Source organism: Capra hircus, chromosome 3 (assembly GCF_001704415.2).
Source record: "Capra hircus breed San Clemente chromosome 3, ASM170441v1, whole genome shotgun sequence".
In the NCBI taxonomy this organism is placed as follows: domain Eukaryota; kingdom Metazoa; phylum Chordata; class Mammalia; order Artiodactyla; family Bovidae; genus Capra; species Capra hircus.
In genome coordinates, this window is record NC_030810.1 from 1,221,292 (window position 1) to 1,229,248 (window position 7,957).

Genomic DNA, 7,957 nt, shown 5'->3' on the forward strand with positions numbered 1-7,957 from the left:
CGGCCCCCACTCATGGCCCTGGGCCTGCCGTGCAGACTGAGCGGCCCCCTGGGAGAACGCCCGCACAGCCCGGGTCTCCGGGATCTAGGGCCAGGTTGCACTGGGGAGGGCCTCATGAGCCCACAGGTGGCTGCTGTGGCTCTGGCCAAGACCGCCATCCTCTGCTCTGGGGTCCTGGTCTGCCAGACGTGTGGGCACAGATGTGTGAAGGGAGGAAGGCGTGAGTGGTTTGCTCATAAAGAGAAACAGCATCATCCCCGTCGAGTGGGTGTGTGACAGGCTGGATTTGCCCTCTGCTGACACCAAGTGCGGGTGGAGAAGAAAAGGACCATTTAGAGTCGTCTCAGAAGGGGGCGTGTGCTCTCCCACGTTTCCATCTCCTCGGGGAGTGACCCCGAGTCCCGGAGGGCAGCTCCCTGCCCCCCACTTCCTGTTTCTGGCCGGTGAGGGGCTGGCAGCCAGGGTTGCTCAGAAGCCACGGGAGCCAGCTGTTAGGGCTGCGGGCCTGGCGGGCTCCACCCCGGACCCCGCAGGCTGGGGCTCCCCCTGCAGCTGCTGGGGGGTAATGGGATTTGTGTCTGGTGGGCATCTTTCCGGACCCCCAAGGCAAGTACCCAGGTGGACTGAACAGTTAAGTTCACCTCCATCCACAGGACTGTCTCTGTCCGCCGTGCCCCCAGCGAGACCCTCTCCCGCTGGCAGGACAGGGTGGGGTCAGGGGGCGCTGGGCCCAGGACAGCTGGGCTGCCGCTAACCTGCTGGGGCCCCAGAGCTGCTATGATGCCCTGGCGGTCGGCGGAGGGCACAGGGTCCCCCCACCTCCGTAGGGCGCTGGGGGCTGCTGGGCAGCAGGCTGAGAGAGGGAGTGGGCGCCCCGGGCATGGCCAGAGGAGACGAATGGGACTCTGGTGGAGCAGAGGCTTCTGTGGGCAGGCGTCCTCCGGGTCCCTGGTGGCTCCCCAAGCCTGGGGGTGAGGGGGCGCCCTCCCGGGCCTCGTGGCTGCTGCTGGTTTGCTCCTGAACGCTTCTCGTCGCTCACGCATCCCTTCGGGAACGTGTCTCTTGTCCTTATAAAAGATCTCGCCCCAGGATGTTAGGGCAGAATCCCCAAGGTGTGGCGCCGGCCTGGGCTCTGCCCAGCAGCGTCCTGGAGGCCCCTCAGGCGAGGGTCTCGTCCTCAACCCCCAGAAGGCTGACTCGGCTCTGAGTCTGAACTACTCCCCCAAATCGGGGTGGGGGATGCCCCTCAGAAGCAGGGAGGGTGGAGAAGGCCCACGCTGAGCACGAGGTTTGCAGGTCAGACGAAATGGGGGTGTCGTCCCCAAGGGCCTTCCTGCCCGTCCCCCGTCCCTTGCTCCAGCTCCTGCAAGGGCTCGGACCTCAAGGCGGACACCCAGGCAGCCCGCTCAGCTCCGTGGGGCCCTTTGATCAGCGAGAAGCCTGGGCAGGCCTCCCAAGCTCCTGAGGCTTGGGCACGCGGGCGGGGCTGGGCAGGAGCTGCGGGCAGGTGCCCGAGTGTGGGGTCCACGCACCCCCTGGCTGTGTGCTCAGGTCTGAGCCTCCTTCCCCACCCGGTTCCTGGCCTGGCCCCGGAGGAAGGGCTGAGCTGGGACCCAGGACACCCAGGCACCGTCTGACGTGTTGGGGCGAAACCCTCTTGGTGTGCCCGGCATGGGAGCTGCTGCTTTCCGGGGGCCCCACCAGCCCTCCCTGCCTGTCTGGCTTCTGTCTGTCCTGCACCGTCTCCAGTCCTTCACGCCTAGTGATGCCAGAGAGCTCCCAGCCGCTCCTCACCTCACGGCCAACCGGCCCATTGAACCAAACCAAGCCACCCTCTCCTCCCCAGACGTCTGTGGCATGCCCTGGAATCTTCCACTAGCCTCAGGCAGGTCTGAGGTTGCTTCCAGCTCCAGAGGTTTGGGGCCCAGGGCGTGTGTGCCCAGGCAGGGGCGGCACCTGAGGGTCTTGGTCACGGTGGTCTCCTAAATGCGAGGTCTCCCGGCGTCTCTCCATCACCATTGCCCAAAGGGCTCCACAGCCCTCTGGATCCCCTGAACAAAGAGCAGTTTCCAGGGCCTGGCCAAGTTCAAGGCGCCCTCTGAGAAGCCAGTGGAGGACTCACCCTGGGGCGGGGCGGGCCCAGAAGGCCCATCATGTGGCCGGATGAGACCCGGGATCCCAGCCATCACTTTTAGGAAGACACAAACCCGCGTCTGAAACAGGCCATCCCCTTGACCCTCGGAGGGGACCTTGCCCACTCACCCAGGTGTGACCTGGGCTCTTGCAGGCGAGATGCCAATGTGCCTGGAATGCAGGGACTCCGCTGGGCCGCGCGGCTACGAAGGTGCCCAGGAACCGACCCTGGCTGGCTGGCCCCACCTTTGCTGCTCCTGACAAAGGGGCCGTGGGGGCAGGACCGTGTTTCCGAGGGTCTTCTCCGGGGAGGGTGAGGAAGGGGGCCAGGGTGGGGCCCTGGTCAGCTGGCCTGGGGGGCGCCGTCCCCCTGTTGGCAGCCAGGCGCCATGGACTGGCGAGTGGGAGGTGACTGTGGCCTCCCAAGCAGCCTTGGCGAGCAGCCCGCAGGCTGAGGGCCTGCACACCAGGCTGAGAAGGACCCCACCTGTGTGGTGCCAGGGCCCAGAGCTGCCTGCTAAGTGTGATGCTGGGGGGGCAGAGCAGGACTTTCTCCGGGGTGGAGTTGGGTGTTGCTCTGCAGGGTCCCAAGAGCAGGGTCTTGCAACCTTGGCAGGAGAGCTGAGACCTGGGTGCAAACTAAGGGCTCTTCTGGACCTTGAGGGGAGGCATTGGCAAGCGAGGCTGCAAGAAGGTTCCAGCCCCACGCAGTCTGCTGCTGAGACTGCTGAGGCCTGACTGTGCAAGAGGAAAGCCCTCCTGGGTGGGGGGTACATCTGATGCTGAGCCCGGGCTGCTGGCGAGACGCAGAGGCCCTGAAGCCCGTGGATGGCGGGGGGCGCTTCCAGAGATGGGGTTATGCTGCAGGTCTTAGGGGAGGGGGCTGTTGTGGGTGCAGCCCAGGGTTGGGGGTCCCCGGCCCCAGCACTGCTCGTGGGAGGCTGCAGCCCCTCTGTCCCCCGGCACAGCCGGGCCATCCCCACGTGTAAGAGGTGCCTGCTGAACTTGAAGGGGGGGCCTGGGGTCACAGCCTGTGCCATGAGTGGCTGTGGGGTCAGCCCTACGGCCGAGCTCAGTCCAAGTGCTCAGCCCCAGTCAGTTCTGGGTGAGTGGGACAGGGACGTGGTCCACCCTTGCTGAGAGGAGGGGGCACTGGAGGTCGAGTGTCCCCTCCCCAGAGGCGGGTGGTCGCTTAAACCAGCGTGCGTGGCTCCTGACACCAGCCCTTCAGTGAGAGTCTGGCCCTTCCCGAGGGGCCCTGATCCAAGTGCTCCCAGGCCTGAGGCCAGGGCTGGAGCCGGCGGGGCAGAGAGGGATGCCTGCCTGCTGTGCCCTTGGCCTCAGCCCTGGGAGCCCAGAGCTGGGGTGAGGCAGTCCCCAGAGGAGCCCCCGGCCCCACAGACCCTGGTCTGGCCCCCGGGCCCGCTCCTTCGTCCCCTGCAGCCTTGCTGGTCCCAACACCAGCCGTGACCAGCTGAGCCGCCCCAGGGGGCAATGTGTCTCTCGCTTTCTCCACTTTCTCGTAGGAAAAATGGGCACAATACAGGGTTGTTCCCCGAGTAGCCAAGTAACCTAGAAAAGAGCAACAGAGTATGTGTGGGGGGTTACAGTTCTCAACTTTAAAATGTGCTGCAAAGCTAGGGATGAAACAGCCTGACTTTAGCATAAACACAGGCCGCTGAGCCTGGGGAAGCCCGCGGGGGTCTGTGGCCAGGCGGCTTCCCCACGGGCGCTGAGACCGTTCACTGAGAGCAAGACCCATGCCTTCAGTGCGTGGTGCTAGGCCGATGAAGGGAGGCCCCTGCCCCATGCCACACGCAAAAGCCAGCCCTGTGTGGGCCAGAGGTCCAAATGAAGGGCTAAAGCCACACAACTCCGAAGAGAACGGGTCAATCTTAATGCCCTTGGATTCGGCCATAGCTTCTTAGACAGGACGCCAAAAGCACAGGCCATGGGAAAGAAAATGGATACGCTGGACTTCATCAGAACTAGAAACTGCTATGCGGCAAGCGAAAGGACAGCCCCTAGGGTGGAAGAGAATGTTTGCAGCTCACTCTCTTGATAAAGATCTGCTGCTGCTGCTGCTGCTGAGTCGCTTCAGTCGTGTCCGACTCTGTGCGACCCCATGGACGGCAGCCCACCAGGCTCCTCCATCCATGGGATTTTCCAGGCGAGAGCACTGGAGTGGGGTGCCATCGCCTTCTCCGCTGATAAAGATCTAGTGTGTATATAATACGAACAAATTAACACATAGATAGGCTTGACAGACATGTATATGTGTAGATGGCCAAAAAGTGCATAAAAAGAGGCCCGGTGTCATTGGGCCATTAGGGGAATGCAAATTGAAACCACAGTAAGGCACCTTTTCATACCCACCAGGGTGGCTATAATAAAAAAGATGGAAGGTAACCGACGTCCAGGATGCGGAGAGTTGGAAAGGCCATGCGTTGCTGATGGGCATGTGTAATGGTGCAGCCACTGGGAAAGCAGTTTGGCGGGTCCTTAAAATGAAGAACAGAAACACCGTCTGGCCTAGCTCGAGCACTGCTAAGTACATGTACCCCAAAGGAATGAGGACAGTGATTAAGCAAAAACGTGCACACGATCGTTTACAGCAGCGTTATTCACAGGAGATAAAAGTGGGAGCAACCCCGATGTCTCCCCACTAATAACAGCATACACAGCTGTGCTCTGGCCGCCCGGCGAGTTGTATTCGGCCATAAAAAGGAAGTGCTGACTCAGCCGACAACCTGGTTGAACCTCAAGATCGTGAGGCTCCGCGAAAGAAGCAGGTCACAGGAACCCCCTCCTACGTGAAACGTCTGGAGGAGAGCAATCCCTGGTGACAGCCAACAGGTTGGTGGGAGCCAGGGGCTGGGGGCGGGGAGACGTGGGCTGACTGCTCGTGAGGCCAGTTGGGGGGACCTTGTTGTTGGAGTGATGAGAGAGTTTTAGAACCCGGTAGAGGTGGTGGTTGCACCACGTTGCAAATGCCTCAGATGCCGCTGGGTCTTTAAATCGGTTCACTTGTATTGTGTGAACTTTCTTAACCCACCCCTCCCTCCCCAAACCAGGGCTGTCATCCTCTGTACCTCTGGTTAACTTGTGTGAAGCCTGAGGGTGTTCCTGGTGTGAGCGGTCCCCCGGGGTGTCCCTGCGACGAGTGCCTTCCAGGATGGGGACAACACTCCAGGAGTGTGTCCTCCGTGCCTCCAGCCCTGATGGGGACCTGCGCTTGTCGCCTCGAAGCTCCCCCGGGCCCTGAAGGCAGGTTCCCTGGATGGAGAGAGGGTCGGGGTGGGCAAGAACAGTGCCTTCCAAGAGGAGAGCTTCTCAAACTCTGAGTGTTTACTCTCCCAGCCCCCGGGGATGGAGCGACACTTTTGGAACAGTCTAGAGCCACATCCTTGCAATGTCAAGTTGCCACAGAGGCCACCTCGGGTGCCACTGGCCCATCCCTGTCAGGCCGCAGGCCACGGGGGCCCTGGAGCGCGCGGGGGAGCTAACTAGTCCACTGCTCCTCCAGCCGCAGGTGAGCGAGGCTGCAGCCCCGCCTCTCCTCCTCTGACCCCAGCTCTGGCTCCCCAGCTCGGCAGCTCCTGGGGGGCAGCCACTTCCGCCCTGAGCCCACAGGCTGGCCCTCTCCCGAGCGTTCACCCTGCATGAGGGCCCTGTGCTCTGGTCCAGACCATGCAGGCCCCCCACACGTCCTGCTTCTGCACCCTCAGGGGCCTCTCCTGTGGGGAGGGGACACGCTGCTCAGAGCCGTTCAGAACGGGGCTCAGAGCCGCAGTCTCCAGCCTGCAGGCGTGCCGACCCTCTCATTGCCTCAGAGAGACTGCTAGCCTCAGGTTCCTTCCCACCCTGCCTGCAGATTTTCCCAGAAGGAGCTAGTCTCGCCAAAAGGCCATTTCTACGTCTGCACCTTCAAACTGCCCAGGTGGGGTATTTTGACTAAATTGCAGTTCAAAAACAGAGCCCTCGACCACTGCCCTGGCCTCCAGCCCTGCAGCCGTAGCCAGGGCGCCCCAGCCGGGGTTGGGTCCGGTTGACATGCAGAGTGCTGGCATGGGCAGGGAGGCCGGTGGGCCGGGACCCTGGGGCTTCCAGGTGGCGCGCCTGGTTTGGACAGGCGACAGGCCTGCCCCCTCAGGAGGGTCCGCCACCCTCAGGAGGGTCTCAGGCAGGGGGATTGTTTGCTGCAGCCCCTGCCTGAGTGGGCGGAGGCCCCAGTAGGCTGAGGGCCGCTGCTCGCAGACAGGACCCAGATTCATGACCAACAGCCAGAACTTAAAACTTCCTAAAAACTTAGGAAAAAAACAGGTCTCTAGAAGGCAATGGCACCCCACTCCAATACTCTTGCCTGGCAAATCCCATGGACGGAGGAGCCTGGTGGGCTGCCGTCCATGGGGTCGCGAAGAGTCAGATACCACTGAGCGACTTCACTTTCACGTTTCACTTCCATGCCTTGGAGAAGGAAAGGGCAACCCACTCCAGTGTTCATGCCTGGAGAATCCCAGGGGTGGCGGAGCCTGGTGGGCTGCCATCTATGGGGTCACACAGAGTCGGACACGACTGAAGCGACTCAGCAGCAGCAGCAGCAGTAGTAATGTATGTGTGATTGCTGCAACTCCAAATTCAGAAGCGTGAAAAAAAATAGTCCCTGTTCACACCTCAAATCACACTCTCCACCCAGAGTATTGAGGTTAACGCTGCAGGCGTACCCTTCTAGAACTTTCTGTGAGTCGTCTCTCGGCAGCCAAGAGACCCTAGTAGTTCAGGTCTACTAGGCACATCGTCATGGTGCATTTTTAGCTGAGCCCTATGTCCTTCCCTGGTGGCTCAGGCAGGAAAGAACCTGCCTGTAATGCAGGAGACCTGCGTTCCATCCCTGGGTCGGGAAGATCCCCTGGAGGAGGGCCTGGTGACCCACTCCAGGACTCTTGCCTGGAGAATCCCATGGACAGAGGAGCCGGGTGGGATGCAGTCCACGGGGTCGCAAAGACTCAGACACGACGGAGCGACTCACGCTCACACTTTCACGTCCTGGTGATCCCCCGTTCCTTTCCATTTGTTGCCTGATTCCGAAAAAGGGCCGCATATTCCTTCTATTTTAAGCCCCAGAGTTTTGTTATTTCAAACAAAGCAACATTAAAAACCCGCCAGGCACTCTGTGTGAGCGTGGGAATTCTTCTATAGAACAAATGATCAGAAAAACATGTGCTGAGTTACATGGTGTGTGTTTTTTAATATTTTAAATGAACATGGCCAAATTGTCCCCCCAGAAAGCTGGGCCAGGTGAAGCCCCTTGTCCTGTGCCAACCTGGACGACAGGTGAACCTCCCAAGTGATTCTGTCTGTGTTCCCCACGGACCTGGAGTTTAGATGCTCTCATCTCACACCCTGAGAGTTTCCCAGGGTCCGATATCTGAGCCCTTTGCCATTTCCCACCTTCGTTGTTGGTCTGTGTTGATATTTTTTTTCTTGGTAGTCAAATTTATTAAGGTATCATTGCTATACATTTTAAGTTTACAGCTGGTTGAGGTTTGACGAGCGTATATACTCATGTAAATATCACCCAGGTCGTGATACAGAAAACTCCCATCATGCCAGAAGCTTCTCTCTTTGTAGTGGGTCTCCTCCCCGAACCTTACTTGACTCAGGAAAGCACTGATCTAATTCCTGATACCATAGGTTAGTTTTGCTTCTCCATATGTTAAGTGAAATCTCCTACTGGGTATCCTTTTGTGTCTGGCTTCTCTCCCTCAACCGTGTCTGCCAATAAATTACGTGTACTGGCAAGTATTTCGTTTTTATTGATGAG